Here is a 25,898-nt window from a genome sequence, read left to right on the forward strand (position 1 = left end):
TGTGATACAGATCAGAGATCACTGACATTAATGTATGATACAGATCAGAGATCACTGACATTAATGTATGATACAGATCAGAGATTAGAGGCATTAATGTGTGATACAGATCAGAGATTACAGGCATTAATGTGTGATACAGATCAGAGATCACTGACATTAATGTATGATACAGATCAGAGATTACAGGCATTAATGTGATATAGATCAGAGATTACAGGCATTAATGTGTGATACAGATCAGAGATCACTGACATTAATGTATGATACAGATCAGAGATTACAGGCATTAATGTGTGATACAGGTCAGAGATCACTGACATTAATGTATGATACAGATCAGAGATTACAGGCATTAATGTGTGATATAGATCAGAGATTACAGGCATTAATGTACGATACAGATCAGAGAGTACTGGCGTTAATGTGATATAGATCAGAGATTACAGGCATTAATGTATGATACAGATCAGAGATTACAGGCATTGATGTGTGATACAGATCAGAGATTTAGGCATTAATGTGTGATACAGATCAGAGATCACAGGCATTGATGTGTGATACAGATCAGAGATTTAGGCATTAATGTGTGATACAGATCAGAGATTGCAAGCATTAATGTGTGATACAGATCAGAGATTTAGGCATTAATGTGTGATACAGATCAGAGATTACAGGCATTAATGTGTGATACAGATCAGAGATTTAGGCATTAATGTGTGTTACAGATCAGAGATTTTGTCATTAATGTGTGATACAGATCAGAGATTTAGGCATTAATGTGTGATACAGATCAGAGATTTAGGCATTAATGTGTGTTACAGATCAGAGATTACAGGCATTAATGTGTGATACAGATCAGAGATTTAGGCATTAATGTCTGATACAGATCAGAGATTACAGGCATTAATGTGTGATACAGATCAGAGATTTAGGCATTAATGTGTGATACAGATCAGAGATTTAGGCATTAATGTGTAATACAGATCAGAGATTTAGGCATTAATGTGTGATACAGTTCAGAGATTTAGGCATTAATGTGTGATACAGATCAGAGATTTAGGCATTAATGTGTGATACAGATCAGAGATTACAGGCATTAATGTTTGATACAGATCAGAGATTACAGGCATTAATGTGTGATACAGATCAGAGATTACAGGCATTAATGTCTGATACAGATCAGAGATTTAGGCAATAATGTGTGATACAGATCAGAGATTTAGGCATTAATGTGTGATACAGATCAGATTACAGGCATTAATGTGTGATACAGATCAGAGATTACAGGCATTAATGTGTGATACAGATCAGAGATTTAGGCATTAATGTGTGATGCAGATCAGAGATTACAGGCATTAATGTTTGATACAGATCAGAGATTACAGGCATTAATGTGTGATACAGATCAGAGATTTAGGCATTAATGTGTGATACAGATCAGAGATTTAGGCATTAATGTGTGATACAGGTCAGAGATTTAGGCATTGATGTGTGATACAGGTCAGAGATTACAGGCATTAATGTGTGATACAGATCAGAGATTTAGGCATTAATGTGTGATACAGATCAGAGATTTAGGCATTAATGTGTAATACAGATCAGAGATTTAGGCATTAATGTGTGATACAGATCAGAGATTACAGGCATTAATGTGTGATACAGATCAGAGATTTCAGCATTAATGTGTGATACAGATCAGAGATTACAGGCATTAATGTGTGATACAGATCAGAGATTTAGGCATGAATGTGTGATACAGATCAAAGATTACAGGCATTAATGGATCATACAGATCAGAGATGACAGGCATTATTGTGCGATACTGATCAGAGATTACAGGCATTAATGTGTGATACAGATCACAGATGACAGTCATTAATGTGTGATACAGCTCAGAAATCACAGACATTAATGTGTGATACAGATCAGGGATTACAGGCATTAATGTGATATAGATCAGAGATTACAGGCATTAATGTGTGGTACAGATCAGAGATTTAGGCATTAATGTGTGATACAGATCAGAGATTACAGGCATTAATGTCTGATACAGATCAGAGATTTAGGCATTAATGTGTGATACAGATCAGAGATTATGGCATTAATGTGTGATACAGATCAGAGATTTAGGCATTAATGTGTGATACAGATCAGAGATTACAGGCAATAATGTGTGATACAGATCAGAGATTTAGGCATTAATGTGTGATACAGATCAGAGATTACAAGCATTAATGTGTGATACAGATCAGAGATTACAGGCATTAATGTGTGATACAGATCAGAGATTTGGGCCTGAATGTGTGATACAGATCAGAGATTTAGGCATTAAAGTGTGATACAGATCAGAGATTTAGGCATTAATGTGTGATACAGATCAGAGATTACAGGCAATAATGTGTGATACAGATCAGAGATTTAGGCATTAATGTGTGATACAGATCAGAGATTACAAGCATTAATGTGTGATACAGATCAGAGATTACAGGCATTAATGTGTGATACAGATCAGAGATTACAGGCATTAATGTGTGATACAGATCAGAGATATAGGCATTAATGTGTGATACAGATCAGAGATTACAGGCATTAATGTCTGATGCAGATCAGCGATTTTGGCATTAATGTGTGATACAGATCAGAGATTTAGGCATTAATGTGTGATACAGATCAATGATTACAGGCATTAATGTCTGATACAGATCAGAGAGTTAGGCATTAATGTGTGATACAGATCAGAGATTTGGGCCTTAATGTGTGATACAGATCAGAGATTACAAGCATTAATGTGTGATACAGATCAGAAATTGAGGCATTAATGTGTGATACAGATCAGAGATTTAGGCATTAATGTGTGATAGAGATCAGAGATTACAGGCATTAATGTATGATACAGATCAGTGATTTGGGCATTAATGTGTGATACAGATCAGAGATTTAGGCATTAATGTGTGATACAGATCAGAGATTACAGGCATTAATGTGTGATACAGATCAGAGATTTAGGCATTAATGTGTGATACAGATCAGAGATTACAGGCATTAATGTGTGATACAGATCAGAAATTTGGGCATTAATGTGTGATACAGATCAGAGATTACAGGCATTAATGTGTGATACAGATCAGCGATTTCGGCATTAATGTGTGATACAGATCAGAGATTTAGGCATAAATGTTTGATACAGATCAGAGATTACAGGCATTAATGAATCATACAGATCTGAGATGACAGGCATTAATGTGCGATACAGATCAGAGATCACAGCATTAATGTGTGATGCAGATCACAGATGACAGACGTTAATGTTTGATACAGCTCAGAGATCACAGTCATTAATGTGTGATACAGATCAGAGATCACTGACATTAATGTATGATACAGATCAGAGATCACTGACATTAATGTATGATACAGATCAGAGATTACAGGCATTAATGTGTGATACAGATCAGAGATTACATGCATTAATGTGTGATATAGATCAGAGATCACTGACATTAATGTATGATACAGATCAGAGATTACAGGCATTAATGTGATATAGATCAGAGATTACAGGCATTAATGTGTGATACAGATCAGAGATCACTGACATTAATGTATGATACAGATCAGAGATTACAGGCATTAATGTGTGATACAGATCAGAGATTACAGGCATTAATGTGTGATACAGATCAGAGATCAGTGACATTAATGTATGATACAGATCAGAGATTACAGGCATTAATGTGTGATATAGATCAGAGATTACAGGCATTAATGTGTGATACAGATCAGAGATTACAGGCATTGATGTGTGATAGAGATCAGAGATTTAGGCATTAATGTGTGATACAGATCAGAGATTACAGTCATTAATGTGTGATACAGATCAGAGATTACAGGCATTAATGTGTGAGACAGATCAGAGATCACAGGCATTGATGTGTGATACAGATCAGAGATTTAGGCATTAATGTGTGATACAGATCAGAGATTACAAGCATTAATGTGTGATACAGATCAGAGATTACAGGCATTAATGTGTGATACAGATCAGAGATTTAGGCATTAATGTGTGTTACAGATCAGTGATTTCGTCATTAATGTGTGATACAGATCAGAGATTTAGGCATTAATGTGTGATACAGATCAGAGATTACAGGCATTAATGTGTGATACAGATCAGAGATTTAGGCATTAATGTGTGTTACAGATCAGAGATTTCGGCATTAATGTGTGATACAGATCAGAGATTAGGCATTAATGTGTGATACAGATCAGAGATTACAGGCATTAATGTGTGATACAGATCAGAGATTTAGGCATTAATGTGTGATACAGATCAGAGATTACAGGCATTAATGTGTGATACAGATCAGAGATTTAGGCATTAATGTGTGATACAGATCAGAGATTTAGGCATTAATGTGTGATACAGATCAGAGATTACAGGCATGAATGTGTGATACAGATCAGAGATTTAGGCATTAATGTGTGTTACAGATCAGAGATTACAGGCATTAATGTGTGATACAGATCAGAGATTACAGGCATTAATGTGTGTTACAGATCAGAGATTTAGGCATTAATGTGTGATACACATCAGAGATTTAGGCATTAATGTGTGATACAGATCAGAGATTACAGGCATTAATGTGTGATACAGATCAGAGATTTAGGCATTAATGTGTGTTACAGATCAGAGATTTAGGCATTAATGTCTGATACAGATCAGAGATTTAAGCATTAATGTGTGATACAGATCACAGATTACTGGCATTAATGTGTGATACAGATCAGAGATTTAGGCATTAATGTGTGATACAGATCAGAGATTTAGGCATTAATGTGTAATACAGATCAGACATTTAGGCATTAATGTGTGATACAGTTCAGAGATTTAGGCATTAATGTGTGATACAGATCAGAGATTACAGGCATTAATGTGTGATACAGATCAGAGATTACAGGCATTAATGTGTGATACAGATCAGAGATTACAGGCATTAATGTGTGATACAGATCAGAGATTTAGGCAATAATGTGTGATACAGATCAGAGATTTAGGCATTAATGTGTGATACAGATCAGATTACAGGCATTAATGTGTGATACAGATCAGAGATTACAGGCATTAATGTGTGATACAGATCAGAGATTTAGGCATTAATGTGTGATGCAGATCAGAGATTTAGGCATTAATGTGTGATACAGATCAGAGATTTAGGCATTAATGTGTGACACAGGTCAGATTACAGGCATTAATGTGTGATACAGATCAGAGATTACAGGCATTAATGTGTGATACAGATCAGAGATTTAGGCATTAATGTGTGATGCAGATCAGAGATTTAGGCATTAATGTGTGATACAGGTCAGAGATTTAGGCATTAATGTGTGATACAGGTCAGAGATTACAGGCATTAATGTGTGATACAGATCAGAGATTTAGGCATTAATGTGTGATACAGATCAGAGATTTAGGCATTATTGTGTAATACAGATCAGAGATTTAGGCATTAATGTGTGATACAGATCAGAGATTTAGGCATTAATGTGTGATACAGATCAGAGATTACAGGCATTAATGTGTGATACAGATCAGAGATTACAGGCATTAATGTGTGATACAGATCAGAGATTTAGGCATTAATGTGTGATACAGATCAGAGATTACAGGCATTAATGTGTGATACAGATCAGCGATTTCGGCATTAATGTGTGATACAGATCAGAGGTTACAGGCATTAATGAATCATACAGATCAGAGGTGACAGGCATTAATGTGTGATACAGATCACAGATGACAGACATTAATGTGTGATACAGATCAGAGATCACTGACATTAATGTATGATACAGATCAGAGATGACAGGCATTAATGTGTGATAGAGATCAGACATTACAGGCATTAATGTATGATACAGATCAGAGATTACAGGCGTTAATGTGATATAGATCAGAGATGACAGGCATTCATGTGTGATAGAGATCAGAGATTACAGGCATTAATGTATGATACAGATCAGAGATTACAGGCGTTAATGTATGATACAGATCAGAGATTTAGGCATTAATGTGTGATACAGATCAGAGATTTAGGCATTAATGTGTGATACAGATCAGAGATTACAGGCATTAATGTATGATACAGATCAGAGATTTAGGCATTAATGTGTGATACAGATCAGAGATTTAGGCATTAATGTGTGATACAGATCAGAGATTACAGGCATTAATGTGTGATACAGATCAGAGATTTAGGCATTAATGTGTGTTACAGATCAGAGATTTAGGCATTAATGTCTGATACAGATCAGAGATTTAAGCATTAATGTGTGATACAGATCACAGATTACTGGCATTAATGTGTGATACAGATCAGAGATTTAGGCATTAATGTGTAATACAGATCAGACATTTAGGCATTAATGTGTGATACAGTTCAGAGATTTAGGCATTAATGTGTGATACAGATCAGAGATTACAGGCATTAATGTGTGATACAGATCAGAGATTACAGGCATTAATGTGTGATACAGATCAGAGATTACAGGCATTAATGTGTGATACAGATCAGAGATTTAGGCAATAATGTGTGATACAGATCAGAGATTTAGGCATTAATGTGTGATACAGATCAGATTACAGGCATTAATGTGTGATACAGATCAGAGATTACAGGCATTAATGTGTGATACAGATCAGAGATTTAGGCATAATGTGTGATGCAGATCAGAGATTTAGGCATTAATGTGTGATACAGATCAGAGATTTAGGCATTAATGTGTGACACAGGTCAGATTACAGGCATTAATGTGTGATACAGATCAGAGATTACAGGCATTAATGTGTGATACAGATCAGAGATTTAGGCATTAATGTGTGATGCAGATCAGAGATTTAGGCATTAATGTGTGATACAGGTCAGAGATTTAGGCATTAATGTGTGATACAGGTCAGAGATTACAGGCATTAATGTGTGATACAGATCAGAGATTTAGGCATTAATGTGTGATACAGATCAGAGATTTAGGCATTATTGTGTAATACAGATCAGAGATTTAGGCATTAATGTGTGATACAGATCAGAGATTTAGGCATTAATGTGTGATACAGATCAGAGATTACAGGCATTAATGTGTGATACAGATCAGAGATTACAGGCATTAATGTGTGATACAGATCAGAGATTTAGGCATTAATGTGTGATACAGATCAGAGATTACAGGCATTAATGTGTGATACAGATCAGCGATTTCGGCATTAATGTGTGATACAGATCAGAGATTTAGGCATTAATGTGTGATACAGATCAGAGGTTACAGGCATTAATGAATCATACAGATCAGAGGTGACAGGCATTAATGTGTGATACAGATCACAGATGACAGACATTAATGTGTGATACAGATCAGAGATCACTGACATTAATGTATGATACAGATCAGAGATGACAGGCATTAATGTGTGATAGAGATCAGACATTACAGGCATTAATGTATGATACAGATCAGAGATTACAGGCGTTAATGTGATATAGATCAGAGATGACAGGCATTCATGTGTGATAGAGATCAGAGATTACAGGCATTAATGTATGATACAGATCAGAGATTACAGGCGTTAATGTATGATACAGATCAGAGATTTAGGCATTAATGTGTGATACAGATCAGAGATTTAGGCATTAATGTGTGATACAGATCAGAGATTACAGGCATTAATGTATGATACAGATCAGAGATTTAGGCATTAATGTGTGATACAGATCAGAGATTTAGGCATTAATGTGTGATACAGATCAGAGATTACAGGCATTAATGTGTGATACAGATCAGAGATTACAGGCATTAATGTGTGATACAGATCAGAGATTTTGGCATTAATGTGTGATACAGATCAGAGATTACAGGCATTAATGTGTGATACAGATCAGAGATTTTGGCATTAATGTATGATACAGATCAGAGATTTAGGCATTAATGTGTGATACAGATCAGAGATTTTGGCATTAATGTGTGATACAGATCAGAGATTTAGGCATTAATGTGTGATACAGATCAGAGATCACTGACATTAATGTATGATACAGATCAGAGATTACAGGCATTAATGTGTGATACAGATCAGAGATTTAGGCATTAATGTGTGATACAGATCAGAGATTACAGGCATTAATGTGATATAGATCAGAGATTTAGGCATTAATGTGTGATACAGATCAGAGATTTAGGCATTAATGTGATATAGATCAGAGATTTAGGCATTAATGTGTGATACAGATCAGAGATTTAGGCATTAATGTGTGATACAGATCAGAGATTTAGGCATTAATGTGTGATACAGATCAGAGATTTAGGCATTAATGTGTGATACAGGTCAGAGATTTAGGCATTAATGTGTGATACAGATCAGAGATTTAGGCATTAATGTGTGATACAGATCAGAGATTACAGGCATTAATGTATGATACAGATCAGAGATTTAGGCATTAATGTGTGATACAGATCAGAGATTTAGGCATTAATGTGTGATACAGATCAGAGATTACAGGCATTAATGTGTAATACAGATCAGAGATTTAGGCATTAATGTGTGATGCAGATCAGAGATTTAGGCATTAATGTGTGATACAGATCAGAGATTTAGGCATTAATGTGTGACACAGGTCAGATTACAGGCATTAATGTGTGATACAGATCAGAGATTACAGGCATTAATGTGTGATACAGATCAGAGATTTAGGCATTAATGTGTGATGCAGATCAGAGATTTAGGCATTAATGTGTGATACAGGTCAGAGATTTAGGCATTAATGTGTGATACAGGTCAGAGATTACAGGCATTAATGTGTGATACAGATCATAGATTTAGGCATTAATGTGTGATACAGATCAGAGATTTAGGCATTATTGTGTAATACAGATCAGAGATTTAGGCATTAATGTGTGATACAGATCAGAGATTTAGGCATTAATGTGTGATACAGATCAGAGATTACAGGCATTAATGTGTGATACAGATCAGAGATTACAGGCATTAATGTGTGATACAGATCAGAGATTTAGGCATTAATGTGTGATACAGATCAGAGATTACAGGCATTAATGTGTGATACAGATCAGCGATTTCGGCATTAATGTGTGATACAGATCAGAGATTTAGGCATTAATGTGTGATACAGATCAGAGGTTACAGGCATTAATGAATCATACAGATCAGAGGTGACAGGCATTAATGTGTGATACAGATCACAGATGACAGACATTAATGTGTGATACAGATCAGAGATCACTGACATTAATGTATGATACAGATCAGAGATGACAGGCATTAATGTGTGATAGAGATCAGACATTACAGGCATTAATGTATGATACAGATCAGAGATTACAGGCGTTAATGTGATATAGATCAGAGATGACAGGCATTCATGTGTGATAGAGATCAGAGATTACAGGCATTAATGTATGATACAGATCAGAGATTACAGGCGTTAATGTATGATACAGATCAGAGATTTAGGCATTAATGTGTGATACAGATCAGAGATTTAGGCATTAATGTGTGATACAGATCAGAGATTACAGGCATTAATGTATGATACAGATCAGAGATTTAGGCATTAATGTGTGATACAGATCAGAGATTTAGGCATTAATGTGTGATACAGATCAGAGATTACAGGCATTAATGTGTGATACAGATCAGAGATTACAGGCATTAATGTGTGATACAGATCAGAGATTTTGGCATTAATGTGTGATACAGATCAGAGATTACAGGCATTAATGTGTGATACAGATCAGAGATTTTGGCATTAATGTATGATACAGATCAGAGATTTAGGCATTAATGTGTGATACAGATCAGAGATTTTGGCATTAATGTGTGATACAGATCAGAGATTTAGGCATTAATGTGTGATACAGATCAGAGATCACTGACATTAATGTATGATACAGATCAGAGATTACAGGCATTAATGTGTGATACAGATCAGAGATTTAGGCATTAATGTGTGATACAGATCAGAGATTACAGGCATTAATGTGATATAGATCAGAGATTTAGGCATTAATGTGTGATACAGATCAGAGATTTAGGCATTAATGTGATATAGATCAGAGATTTAGGCATTAATGTGTGATACAGATCAGAGATTTAGGCATTAATGTGTGATACAGATCAGAGATTTAGGCATTAATGTGTGATACAGATCAGAGATTTAGGCATTAATGTGTGATACAGGTCAGAGATTTAGGCATTAATGTGTGATACAGATCAGAGATTTAGGCATTAATGTGTGATACAGATCAGAGATTACAGGCATTAATGTATGATACAGATCAGAGATTTAGGCATTAATGTGTGATACAGATCAGAGATTTAGGCATTAATGTGTGATACAGATCAGAGATTACAGGCATTAATGTGTGATACAGATCAGAGATTACAGGCATTAATGTGTGATACAGATCAGAGATTACAGGCATTAATGTGTGATACAGATCAGAGATTTTGGCATTAATGTGTGATACAGATCAGAGATTACAGGCATTAATGTGTGATACAGATCAGAGATTTTGGCATTAATGTATGATACAGATCAGAGATTTAGGCATTAATGTGTGATACAGATCAGAGATTTTGGCATTAATGTGTGATACAGATCAGAGATTTAGGCATTAATGTGTGATACAGATCAGAGATCACTGACATTAATGTATGATACAGATCAGAGATTACAGGCATTAATGTGATATAGATCAGAGATTTAGGCATTAATGTGTGATACAGATCAGAGATTACAGGCATTAATGTGTGATACAGATCAGAGATTACAGGCATTAATGTGTGATACAGATCAGAGATTACAGGCATTAATGTGTGATACAGATCAGAGATTTAGGCATTAATGTGTGATACAGATCAGAGATTTAGGCATTAATGTGTGATACAGATCAGAGATTTAGGCATTAATGTGTGATACAGGTCAGAGATTTAGGCATTAATGTGTGATACAGATCAGAGATTTAGGCATTAATGTGTGATACAGATCAGAGATTTAGGCATTAATGTGTGATACAGATCAGAGATTACAGGCATTAATGTGTGATGCAGATCAGAGATTACAGGCATTAATGTGTGATACAGATCAGAGTTTTAGGCATTAATGTGTGATACAGATCAGAGATTACAGGCATTAATGTGTGATACAGGTCAGAGATTTAGGCATTAATGTGTGTTACAGATCAGAGATTTCGGCATTAATGTGTGATACAGATCAGAGATTTAGGCATTAATGTGTGATACAGATCAGAGATTACAGGCATTAATGTGTGATACAGATCAGAGATTTAGGCATTAATGTGTGATACAGATCAGAGATTACAGGCATTAATGTGTGACACAGATCAGAGATTTAGGCATTAATGTGTGATACAGATCAGAGATTTAGGCATTAATGTGTGATACAGATCAGAGATTACAGGCATGAATGTGTGATACAGATCAGAGATTTAGGCATTAATGTGTGTTACAGATCAGAGATTACAGGCATTAATGTGTGATACAGATCAGAGATTACAGGCATTAATGTGTGTTACAGATCAGAGATTTAGGCATTAATGTGTGATACAGATCAGAGATTTAGGCATTAATGTGTGATACAGATCAGAGATTACAGGCATTAATGTGTGATACAGATCAGAGATTTAGGCATTAATGTGTATTACAGATCAGAGATTTAGGCATTAATGTCTGATACAGATCAGAGATTTAAGCATTAATGTGTGATACAGATCACAGATTACTGGCATTAATGTGTGATACAGATCAGAGATTTAGGCATTAATGTGTGATACAGATCAGAGATTTAGGCATTAATGTGTAATACAGATCAGACATTTAGGCATTAATGTGTGATACAGTTCAGAGATTTAGGCATTAATGTGTGATACAGATCAGAGATTACAGGCATTAATGTGTGATACAGATCAGAGATTACAGGCATTAATGTGTGATACAGATCAGAGATTACAGGCATTAATGTGTGATACAGATCAGAGATTTAGGCAATAATGTGTGATACAGATCAGAGATTTAGGCATTAATGTGTGATACAGATCAGATTACAGTCATTAATGTGTGATACAGATCAGAGATTACAGGCATTAATGTGTGATACAGATCAGAGATTTAGGCATTAATGTGTGATGCAGATCAGAGATTTAGGCATTAATGTGTGATACAGATCAGAGATTTAGGCATTAATGTGTGACACAGGTCAGATTACAGGCATTAATGTGTGATACAGATCAGAGATTACAGGCATTAATGTGTGATACAGATCAGAGATTTAGGCATTAATGTGTGATGCAGATCAGAGATTTAGGCATTAATGTGTGATACAGGTCAGAGATTTAGGCATTAATGTGTGATACAGGTCAGAGATTACAGGCATTAATGTGTGATACAGATCAGAGATTTAGGCATTAATGTGTGATACAGATCAGAGATTTAGGCATTATTGTGTAATACAGATCAGAGATTTAGGCATTAATGTGTGATACAGATCAGAGATTTAGGCATTAATGTGTGATACAGATCAGAGATTACAGGCATTAATGTGTGATACAGATCAGAGATTACAGGCATTAATGTGTGATACAGATCAGAGATTTAGGCATTAATGTGTGATACAGATCAGAGATTACAGGCATTAATGTGTGATACAGATCAGCGATTTCGGCATTAATGTGTGATACAGATCAGAGATTTAGGCATTAATGTGTGATACAGATCAGAGGTTACAGGCATTAATGAATCATACAGATCAGAGGTGACAGGCATTAATGTGTGATACAGATCACAGATGACAGACATTAATGTGTGATACAGATCAGAGATCACTGACATTAATGTATGATACAGATCAGAGATGACAGGCATTAATGTGTGATAGAGATCAGACATTACAGGCATTAATGTATGATACAGATCAGAGATTACAGGCGTTAATGTGATATAGATCAGAGATGACAGGCATTCATGTGTGATAGAGATCAGAGATTACAGGCATTAATGTATGATACAGATCAGAGATTACAGGCGTTAATGTATGATACAGATCAGAGATTTAGGCATTAATGTGTGATACAGATCAGAGATTTAGGCATTAATGTGTGATACAGATCAGAGATTACAGGCATTAATGTATGATACAGATCAGAGATTTAGGCATTAATGTGTGATACAGATCAGAGATTTAGGCATTAATGTGATATAGATCAGAGATTTAGGCATTAATGTGTGATACAGATCAGAGATTTAGGCATTAATGTGTGATACAGATCAGAGATTTAGGCATTAATGTGTGATACAGATCAGAGATTTAGGCATTAATGTGTGATACAGGTCAGAGATTTAGGCATTAATGTGTGATACAGATCAGAGATTTAGGCATTAATGTGTGATACAGATCAGAGATTACAGGCATTAATGTATGATACAGATCAGAGATTTAGGCATTAATGTGTGATACAGATCAGAGATTTAGGCATTAATGTGTGATACAGATCAGAGATTACAGGCATTAATGTGTGATACAGATCAGAGATTACAGGCATTAATGTGTGATACAGATCAGAGATTACAGGCATTAATGTGTGATACAGATCAGAGATTTTGGCATTAATGTGTGATACAGATCAGAGATTACAGGCATTAATGTGTGATACAGATCAGAGATTTTGGCATTAATGTATGATACAGATCAGAGATTTAGGCATTAATGTGTGATACAGATCAGAGATTTTGGCATTAATGTGTGATACAGATCAGAGATTTAGGCATTAATGTGTGATACAGATCAGAGATCACTGACATTAATGTATGATACAGATCAGAGATTACAGGCATTAATGTGATATAGATCAGAGATTTAGGCATTAATGTGTGATACAGATCAGAGATTACAGGCATTAATGTGTGATACAGATCAGAGATTACAGGCATTAATGTGTGATACAGATCAGAGATTACAGGCATTAATGTGTGATACAGATCAGAGATTTAGGCATTAATGTGTGATACAGATCAGAGATTTAGGCATTAATGTGTGATACAGATCAGAGATTTAGGCATTAATGTGTGATACAGGTCAGAGATTTAGGCATTAATGTGTGATACAGATCAGAGATTTAGGCATTAATGTGTGATACAGATCAGAGATTTAGGCATTAATGTGTGATACAGATCAGAGATTACAGGCATTAATGTGTGATGCAGATCAGAGATTACAGGCATTAATGTGTGATACAGATCAGAGTTTTAGGCATTAATGTGTGATACAGATCAGAGATTACAGGCATTAATGTGTGATACAGGTCAGAGATTTAGGCATTAATGTGTGTTACAGATCAGAGATTTCGGCATTAATGTGTGATACAGATCAGAGATTTAGGCATTAATGTGTGATACAGATCAGAGATTACAGGCATTAATGTGTGATACAGATCAGAGATTTAGGCATTAATGTGTGATACAGATCAGAGATTACAGGCATTAATGTGTGATACAGATCAGAGATTTAGGCATTAATGTGTGATACAGATCAGAGATTTAGGCATTAATGTGTGATACAGATCAGAGATTACAGGCATGAATGTGTGATACAGATCAGAGATTTAGGCATTAATGTGTGTTACAGATCAGAGATTACAGGCATTAATGTGTGATACAGATCAGAGATTACAGGCATTAATGTGTGTTACAGATCAGAGATTTAGGCATTAATGTGTGATACAGATCAGAGATTTAGGCATTAATGTGTGATACAGATCAGAGATTACAGGCATTAATGTGTGATACAGATCAGAGATTTAGGCATTAATGTGTATTACAGATCAGAGATTTAGGCATTAATGTCTGATACAGATCAGAGATTTAAGCATTAATGTGTGATACAGATCACAGATTACTGGCATTAATGTGTGATACAGATCAGAGATTTAGGCATTAATGTGTGATACAGATCAGAGATTTAGGCATTAATGTGTAATACAGATCAGACATTTAGGCATTAATGTGTGATACAGTTCAGAGATTTAGGCATTAATGTGTGATACAGATCAGAGATTACAGGCATTAATGTGTGATACAGATCAGAGATTACAGGCATTAATGTGTGATACAGATCAGAGATTACAGGCATTAATGTGTGATACAGATCAGAGATTTAGGCAATAATGTGTGATACAGATCAGAGATTTAGGCATTAATGTGTGATACAGATCAGATTACAGTCATTAATGTGTGATACAGATCAGAGATTACAGGCATTAATGTGTGATACAGATCAGAGATTTAGGCATTAATGTGTGATGCAGATCAGAGATTTAGGCATTAATGTGTGATACAGATCAGAGATTTAGGCATTAATGTGTGACACAGGTCAGATTACAGGCATTAATGTGTGATACAGATCAGAGATTACAGGCATTAATGTGTGATACAGATCAGAGATTTAGGCATTAATGTGTGATGCAGATCAGAGATTTAGGCATTAATGTGTGATACAGGTCAGAGATTTAGGCATTAATGTGTGATACAGGTCAGAGATTACAGGCATTAATGTGTGATACAGATCAGAGATTTAGGCATTAATGTGTGATACAGATCAGAGATTTAGGCATTATTGTGTAATACAGATCAGAGATTTAGGCATTAATGTGTGATACAGATCAGAGATTTAGGCATTAATGTGTGATACAGATCAGAGATTACAGGCATTAATGTGTGATACAGATCAGAGATTACAGGCATTAATGTGTGATACAGATCAGAGATTTAGGCATTAATGTGTGATACAGATCAGAGATTACAGGCATTAATGTGTGATACAGATCAGCGATTTCGGCATTAATGTGTGATACAGATCAGAGATTTAGGCATTAATGTGTGATACAGATCAGAGGTTACAGGCATTAATGAATCATACAGATCAGAGGTGACAGGCATTAATGTGTGATACAGATCACAGATGACAGACATTAATGTGTGATACAGATCAGAGATCACTGACATTAATGTATGATACAGATCAGAGATGACAGGCATTAATGTGTGATAGAGATCAGACATTACAGGCATTAATGTATGATACAGATCAGAGATTACAGGCGTTAATGTGATATAGATCAGAGATGACAGGCATTCATGTGTGATAGAGATCAGAGATTACAGGCATTAATGTATGATACAGATCAGAGATTACAGGCGTTAATGTATGATACAGATCAGAGATTTAGGCATTAATGTGTGATACAGATCAGAGATTTAGGCATTAATGTGTGATACAGATCAGAGATTACAGGCATTAATGTATGATACAGATCAGAGATTTAGGCATTAATGTGTGATACAGATCAGAGATTTAGGCATTAATGTGTGATACAGATCAGAGATTACAGGCATTAATGTGTGATACAGATCAGAGATTACAGGCATTAATGTGTGATACAGATCAGAGATTTTGGCATTAATGTGTGATACAGATCAGAGATTACAGGCATTAATGTGTGATAAAGATCAGAGATTTTGGCATTAATGTATGATACAGATCAGAGATTTAGGCATTAATGTGTGATACAGATCAGAGATTTTGGCATTAATGTGTGATACAGATCAGAGATTTAGGCATTAATGTGTGATACAGATCAGAGATCACTGACATTAATGTATGATACAGATCAGAGATTACAGGCATTAATGTGTGATACAGATCAGAGATTTAGGCATTAATGTGTGATACAGATCAGAGATTACAGGCATTAATGTGATATAGATCAGAGATTTAGGCATTAATGTGTGATACAGATCGGAGATTTAGGCATTAATGTGATATAGATCAGAGATTTAGGCATTAATGTGTGATACAGATCAGAGATTTAGGCATTAATGTGTGATACAGATCAGAGATTTAGGCATTAATGTGTGATACAGATCAGAGATTTAGGCATTAATGTGTGATACAGGTCAGAGATTTAGGCATTAATGTGTGATACAGATCAGAGATTTAGGCATTAATGTGTGATACAGATCAGAGATTACAGGCATTAATGTATGATACAGATCAGAGATTTAGGCATTAATGTGTGATACAGATCAGAGATTTAGGCATTAATGTGTGATACAGATCAGAGATTACAGGCATTAATGTGTGATACAGATCAGAGATTACAGGCATTAATGTGTGATACAGATCAGAGATTACAGGCATTAATGTGTGATACAGATCAGAGATTTTGGCATTAATGTGTGATACAGATCAGAGATTTAGGCATTAATGTATGATACAGATCAGAGATTTAGGCATTAATGTGTGATACAGATCAGAGATTTTGGCATTAATGTGTGATACAGATCAGAGATTTAGGCATTAATGTGTGATACAGATCAGAGATCACTGACATTAATGTATGATACAGATCAGAGATTACAGGCATTAATGTGATATAGATCAGAGATTTAGGCATTAATGTGTGATACAGATCAGAGATTACAGGCATTAATGTGTGATACAGATCAGAGATTACAGGCATTAATGTGTGATACAGATCAGAGATTACAGGCATTAATGTGTGATACAGATCAGAGATTTAGGCATTAATGTGTGATACAGATCAGAGATTTAGGCATTAATGTGTGATACAGATCAGAGATTTAGGCATTAATGTGTGATACAGGTCAGAGATTTAGGCATTAATGTGTGATACAGATCAGAGATTTAGGCATTAATGTGTGATACAGATCAGAGATTTAGGCATTAATGTGTGATACAGATCAGAGATTACAGGCATTAATGTGTGATGCAGATCAGAGGTTACAGGCATTAATGTGTGATACAGATCAGAGATTTAGGCATTAATGTGTGATACAGATCAGAGATTACAGGCATTAATGTGTGATACAGGTCAGAGATTTAGGCATTAATATGTGATACAGATCAGAGATTTAGGCATTAATGTGTGATACAGATCAGAGATTTAGGCATTAATGTGTGATACAGATCAGAGATTACAGGCATTAATGTGTGATACAGATCAGAGATTTAGGCATTAATGTGTGATACAGGTCAGAGATTACAGGCATTAATGTGTGATACAGATCAGAGATTACAGGCATTAATGTGTGATGCAGATCAGAGATTTAGACATTAATGTGTGATACAGGTCAGAGATTACAGGCATTAATGTGTGATACAGATCAGAGATTTAGGCATTAATGTGTGATACAGATCAGAGATTTAGGCATTAATGTGTGATACAGGTCAGAGATTTAGGCATTAATGTGTGATACAGATCAGAGATTTAGGCATTAATGTGTGATACAGATCAGAGATTTAGGCATTAATGTGATATACAGGTCAGAGATTACAGGCATTAATGTGTGATACAGATCAGAGATTTAGGCATTAATGTGTGATACAGATCAGAGATTTAGGCATTAATGTGTGATACAGATCAGAGATTTAGGCATTAATGTGTGATACAGATCAGAGATTACAGGGTTTAATGTGTGATACAGATCAGAGATTACAGGCATTAATGTGTGATACAGATCAGAGATTTAGGCATTAATGTGTGATACAGATCAGAGATTACAGGCATTAATGTGTGATACAGATCAGAGATTTAGGCATTAATGTGTGATACAGATCAGAGATTACAGGCTTTAATGTGTGATACAGATCAGAGATTACAGGCATTAATGTGTGATACAGATCAGCGATTTCGGCATTAATGTGTGATACAGATCAGAGATTACAGGCATTAATGAATCATACAGATCAGAGATGACAGGCATTAATGTGTGATACAGATCACAGATGACAGACATTAATGTGTGATACAGATCAGAGATCACTGACATTAATGTATGATACAGATCAGAGATGACAGGCATTAATGTGTGATACAGATCAGAGATTACAGGCTTTAATGTGTGATACAGATCAGAGATTACAGGCATTAATGTGTGATACAGATCAGCGATTTCGGCATTAATGTGTGATACAGATCAGAGATTACAGACATTAATGTGTGATACAGATCAGAGATCACTGACATTAATGTATGATACAGATCAGAGATGACAGGCATTAATGTGTGCTACAGATCAGAGATTACAGGTGTCAATGGGCGATCGAGACCAGGGGGCTCCGGCAACAATAGTGACAAGAGTTTGAACTAAATTGACAGGGGTTGGGCACCAGCACATAAAAGTAAAAAAGAGGAATAAGGTGCATAATGTGAGAGTGTTGGACAGTACTAGAGACAGGGCTAGTTCTGTATTTGAGGGGAGGAACTGAGAAGGACTATGAGGAATGCAAAAACAGGATTACAATGCACGTGTGCAAATGCACAAAGTGTGGTGAATCAGGTTTATGAGCTACTGACAGGAATAGCCATTTGGGAATATGATGTCATCTTTTTATTCTGTCATGGGATGTGGGCGTCACTGGCCAGGCCAGCATTTATTTCCCATCCCTAATTGCCCTTGAGAAGGTGGTGGTGAGCTGCCTTCTTGAACCGCTGCAGTCCATGTGGTGTAGGTACACCCACAGTGCTGTTAGGAAGGGAGTTCCAGGATTTTGACCCTGTGACAGTGAAGGAACGGCGATATAGTTCCAAGTCAGGATGGTGTGTGACTTGGAGGGGAACTTGCAGGTGGTGGTGTTCCCATGCATCTGCTGCCCTTGTCCTTCTAGTTGGTAGAGGTCACGGGTTTGGAAGGTGCTGTCTAAGGAGCCTTGGCGCGTTGCTGCAGTGCATCTTGTAGATGGTACACACTGCTGCCACTGTGCATGGGTGGTGGAGGGAGTGAATGTTTGCAGATGGGGTGCCAATCAAGCGGGCTGCTTTGTCCTGGATGGTGTCGAGCTTCTTGAGTGTTGTTGGAGCTGCACCCATCCAGGCAAGTGGAGAGTATTCCATCACACTCCTGACTTGTGCCTTGTAGATGGTGGGCAGGCTTTAGGGAGTCAGTGGGTGAGTTACACGGCTCAGGATTCCCAGCCTCTGACCTGCTCTTGAAGCCACGGTAAAGTCATGGAGTCATTTAAGGCGTAAAAGGTGGCTATTCAGCCTGTCCAGCTATTGCTGTCTCTCCACAGAGCTATGCTCTCAGTCCCATTCCCAGGCCGGGATCTGACACCCCCGCCAGGGAGGCGGGGGGTTGGGGGGAATGCAGAAAATCATGGTGGGGGTGGGGGGCAGCGTTACGGAGGGCCAGTCACCTCCACATTGTCCAGCGATCATCCTGGTGGTGGGATAGGCCGCCGACGACCTACCCCCTCCCCCTCCCAAGAGGCCAACTGAGGCCCTTTACAGTCCTATTAACAGATCTTACCATGGCTGTGTAGGGAGGGGGCAGGGCTTCATGGGGAGGATGCCTTGTAGAATGAGGTGCCCTCCCTGTGGGCATGGGGAGTGTGGAAACAATTCAACCCCCCCAGGACCCCCCATGCCCCTAAACCTCAAGCCTTCTGGACTGGCCCTGGGGATTCTGCCTCACAGACCTCCTCTCCAGGGTTCCAGCGCTGGGACTGTGTCCGAGGCCTCTGTCGTACTGGCAGTGCCGATACTGCTCAGCTGCCCTCCTGTGATTGGCTGGCAGCCAGAGGGGGTTCGAAAGAAGACCGGAGGTTCGCTCTGAGGGGAGGAGGGTAGGGGTTTGGGAGAGTAAAGGCAGTGGCAGGGTTTACCCCACCTTTCCGGCCCGGCACCAGGAGCCCCACTTGCAGCACAAAATTCAGCCCCGGATCAATCCCCGTAGCCCTGCAACTCTATTTCTCAAGGGCAATTTGGGATGGGCAATAGGTGCTGTCCTAGCCAGCAGTGACCACATCCAATGATGACTAAAAAGAAAATTCTCTCAAGTGGCCATCCAACTTCCTCTTTAAGTCAGTGATTGTCTCCACTTCCACCACCCTCGTGGGCAGCGAGTTCCAGCTCATTACCACTCACTGCATGAAAAACATCTTCCTAATATTCCCCCTGCATCTCTTTCCTGAAGCTTCCAATCAGTGCCCTCTAGTCCTTATACCATTAGTTAATGGGAACAGCTTTTCCTTATCTAAGCTTGTCATAATCTTGTGCACTTGTATTAAAACTTCCCTCAATCTCCTCTGCTCTAAGGAGAACAACCCCAGCTTCTCCAACCTAACCGTGTAACTAAAACCCCCCATCCCTGGAACCATTCTGATAAATCTCCTCTGCACCCTCTCAAGGACCCTCACATCCTTCCTGAAGTGTGGTGACCAGAACTGGACACAATACTCCAGTTGGGTCCAGTTCAGTTTCTGGTTAATGGTAAACCCCAGGATGTTGATAGTGGGGGATTCAGCGATGGTAATGGCATTGGATATGAAGGGGAGATGGTTGGAGATAGTCATTGCCTGGCACTTGTGTGGTGCAAATGGAACTTGTCACTTATCAGCCCAAACCTGAATGGTATCCAGGTCTTGCTGCATATGGACAGGGACTGCTTCAGTATCTGAGGAGTCGCGAATCACAGAATTGTTACAGCGCAAAAGGAGGCCATTTGGCCCATCATGTCTACACCAGCCCTCTGAAAGAGAAATTCACCTAGCGCCATTCCCCCTTTCTCTGTGTAACCCTGCACATTCTTCCTTTTCATATAACAGTCTTTTGAATGCTTCAATTGAACCTGCCTCCATCAGGGCGGCACAGTGGCGCAGTGGTTAGCACCACAGCCTCACAGCTCCAGCGACCCGGGTTCGATTCTGGGTACTGCCTGTGTGGAGTTTGCAAGTTCTCCCTGTGTCTGCGTGGGTTTCCTCCGGGTGCTCCGGTTTCCTCCCACAAGCCAAAAGACTTGCAGGTTGATAGGTAAATTGGCCATTATAAATTGTCACTAGTATAGGTAGGTGGTAGGGAAATATAGGGACAGGTGGGGATGTTTGGTAGGAATATGGGATTAGTGTAGGATTAGTATAAATGGGTGGTTGATGTTCGGCACAGACTCGGTGGGCCGAAGGGCCTGTTTCAGTGCTGTATCTCTAATCTAATCTAAATCTAATCTAATCACACTCTCAGGCACTCTCAGATCTTAACCACTTGCTGGATGAAAATGTTTTTCCTCATGTCACTTCTGCTTCTATTGCCAAATACTTTAAATCTGTTCCCTCTCGTTCTTTATCCTGTCACAAGTGGGAACAGTTTCTCTCTATCTACTCTGTCCAGACCCCTCATGATTTTGAACACCTCTATCAAATCACCTCTCAGCCTCCTCTTCTCCAAGGAAAACAGTTCTAACTTCTTCAATCTATCTTCATAACTGAAATTCCTCATCCCTGGAACCATTCTTGTGAATCTTTTCTGTACTCTCTCCAATGTCCTCACGTCTTTCTTGAAGTGCGGTCCCCAGAACTGGACACAATACTCCAGCTGAGGCCGAACTAGTGTCTTATACAAGTTCAACAAAACCTCCTTGCTCTTGTACTCTATGTCCCTATTAATAAAGCCCAGGATACTGTATGCTTTATTAACCGCTCTCTCAACCTGTCCTGCCACCTTCAATGACTTAGGCACATGTACACCCAGGTCCCTCTGCTCCTGCACCTCCTTTAGAATTGTACCCTTTATTCTATATTGTCTCTCCATGTTCGTCCAACCAAAATGAACCACTTCACATTTCTCTGCATTGAACTTCATCTGCCACCTGTCTGTCCATTCCACCAACTTGTCTATGTCCTTTTGAAGTTCTACACTATCCTCCTCACAGTTCACAATGCTTCCAAGTTTCGTATCATCTGCAGACTTTGAAATTGTGCCCTGTACACCAGGGTCATTAATATATATCAGGAAAAGCAAGGGTCCCAACACTGATCCCTGGGGAACTCCACTGCAAACCTTCCTCTAGCCCGAAAAACATCCATTAACCACTACTCTGTTTCCTGTCACTCAGCCAATTTCATATCCATGTTGCTACTGTCCCTTTTATTCCATGAGCTACAAGTTTGCTCACAAGTCTGTTGTGTGGCACTGTATCAAATGCCTTTTGAAAGTCCATGTCCACATCGACAGCATTGCCCTCATCAAAACCTCCTCAAAAAACTCCAGCAAGTTAGTTAAACATGATTTTCCCTTAACGAATTCATGCTGGCTTTCCTTAATTAACTCGCATTTGCCCATGTGACTATTAATTTTGTCCCAAATTATTCTTTCCAGAAGTTTTCCCACCACTGAAGTTAAACTGACTGGCCTGTAATTGCTGGGCTTATCTTTACACTCTTTTTTGAACAAGGGTGTAACGTTTGCAATTCTCCAGTCCTCTGGCACCTTCTAAGGAAGACTGAAAAATTATGTCCAGTGCCTCTGCAATTTCCACCCTCACTTCCCTCAATATCCTTGGATGCATCTCATCGGGCCCTGGTTTTTTTATCCACTTTAAGTACAGACAGCCTATCTAATACTTCTTCTTTATCAATTCTAAACCCCTCTAGTGTCCGATTTACCTCCTCTTTCACTGTGGCCTGGGTTGCATCTTCTTCCTTGGGAAAGACAGATACAGAGTATTCATTTAATATCTCAGCTATGCCCTCTGCCTCCATGTGTAAATCCCCTTTTTGGTCTCTAATCGGCTCCACTCCTCCTTTTCCCACCTTTTACTATTGAGACGCCCATAAAAAACTTTGGGATTTCCTTTAATCCTAGCTGCCAGTCTCTTTTCATGCTCTTTCTCTTTGCTTCACTTATTTGCTTTTTCACTTCCCCTCTGGTTCTCCATTGTATTATCCACCTGACATCTGTCACAAACACACTTTTTCTTCATCTGCATCTCTACCTGTTTTGTCATCGAGGGAGCTGTGGATTTGTTTGCCCGACCTTTCCCCTTTGAGGGAACATACCTTGACTGTGCCCGAACTATCTCTTCTTTGAGGGTAGCCCATTGTTCATCTACAGGTTTTCCTGCCAACCTTTGATTCCAATTTATTCGGCCCAGATCCATTTTTACCCCATTGAAAGTTGGCTTTCCCCATGTTAATTATTTTTACTCTGGATTGTTCCTGGTCCTTTTCCATAGCCAACCTAAACCTTATTAAACAAAGATCACTGTCCCTAAATGCTCTCCTACTGATATCTGATCCACTTGGCCCACCTCTTCCCCAAGGACCAGGTCTAGCAGTGCCTCCTTTCTCATTGGACTAGAAACATACTATTGTTGAATATTTTCTGAACACACTCTAGGACCTCTTGCCCCCATTGCCTTTTACACTACTATTATCCAAGTCTATTTTTGGAGTATTAAAATCCCCCATTATAACTATCCTATAATTTTTGCACTTCTCTAATTTCCTTGCAAATTTGTTCCTCTTCAATCTTCCCACTAGCGGGTGGCCTGTAGACAACACTGAAGAATGTAACTGCACCTTTCTTGTTCCTTAGCTCTCGCCAAATAGATTCCGTCCTTGATCCCTCGAGGGTATCCTCTCTCCAGCACATTACAGTTCTCCTTCATGAATACTGCCATCCCTGCCCCCTTTTCTTTCTTTTCTATCTTTACTGAACACCTTGTATCCAGAAATATTTAACTCCCAGTCCTGCCCTTCTTTGACCCGGGTCTATGTTATAGCCACAACATCATATTTCCACATGGCAATCTGTGCCTGTACCTCACCAGTCTTATTAACCACACTGCGTGCATGCCCTTCTGCACTCTTCATTGAACCAGGGCTTAATCTCCTGGCTTGATGGTAATGGTAGAGTGTGGGATATGCCAGGCTATGAGGTTACAGATTGTGGTTGAATACAATTCTGCTGCTGCTGATGGCCCACAGCACCTCATGGATGCCCAGTTTTGAGTTGCTAGATCTGTTCGAAATCTATCCCATTTAGTATAGTGGTAGTGCCACACAACATGATGGTGGGTATCCTCAGTGTCAAGACAGGACTTTGTATCCACAAGGACTGTGCAGTGGCCACTCAGTGAGGACGAGGTCAAGTATGTTTTTCCGTTTTGTTGGTTCCCTCACCAACTGCTGCAGACTCAGTCTAGCAGCTATGTCCTTTAGGACGTGGCCAGCTCGGTCAGTAGTGGTGCTATCGAGCCACTCTCGGTGATGAACATTGAAGTCCCCCCACCCAGAGTAAATTCTGTGCCCTTACCACCCTCAGTGCTACCTCCAAGTGCTGTTCAACATGGCGAAGCACTGATTTATCTGCAGAGGTGGGGGCGGTATGAGGTAATCAGCAGGAGGTTTCCTTGCCCATATTTGACCTGATGCCATGAGACTTCATGGGGTCCGCAGTCAATGTTGAGAACTCCCAGGGCAACTCCTTCCCGACTGTATAGGATGGTATGTTGCCTCCCTGGTGCCAGGGTCAAGGATGTCTCTGAATGGACAGAGGGCATTCTGAAGGAGGAGGGTGAACAGCCAGAGGTTGTGGGACACATCGGTATCAACGACACAGGCAGGAAGAGTGACGAGGTCCTGCAGGGGGAGTTTAGGGAGTTAGGTAGAAAGTTAAAAGACAGGACCTCCAGGGTTGTAATCTCGGGATTACTCCCTGTGCCACATGCCAGTGAGGCTAGAAATAGGAAGATAGTGCAGCTAAACACGTGGCTGAACAGCTGGTGTAGAAGGGAGGGTTTCAGATATCTGGACCATTGGACTCTCTTCAGGGACAGATGGGACCTGTACAAGAAGGATGGGTTGCATCTAAACTGGAGGGGCACAAATATCCTGGCTGTGAGGTTTGCTAGCGTCACTCGGGAGGGTTTAAACTAGTGTGGCGGGGGGTGGGAACCAGAGCAGTAGGACAGCAAGTGAAATAAATGAGGAGGACATAGTAAATAAGGCCAGTAAGACTAA

Source organism: Heterodontus francisci, chromosome 9 (assembly GCF_036365525.1).
Source record: "Heterodontus francisci isolate sHetFra1 chromosome 9, sHetFra1.hap1, whole genome shotgun sequence".
NCBI classification, from domain to species: Eukaryota; Metazoa; Chordata; class Chondrichthyes; order Heterodontiformes; family Heterodontidae; genus Heterodontus; species Heterodontus francisci.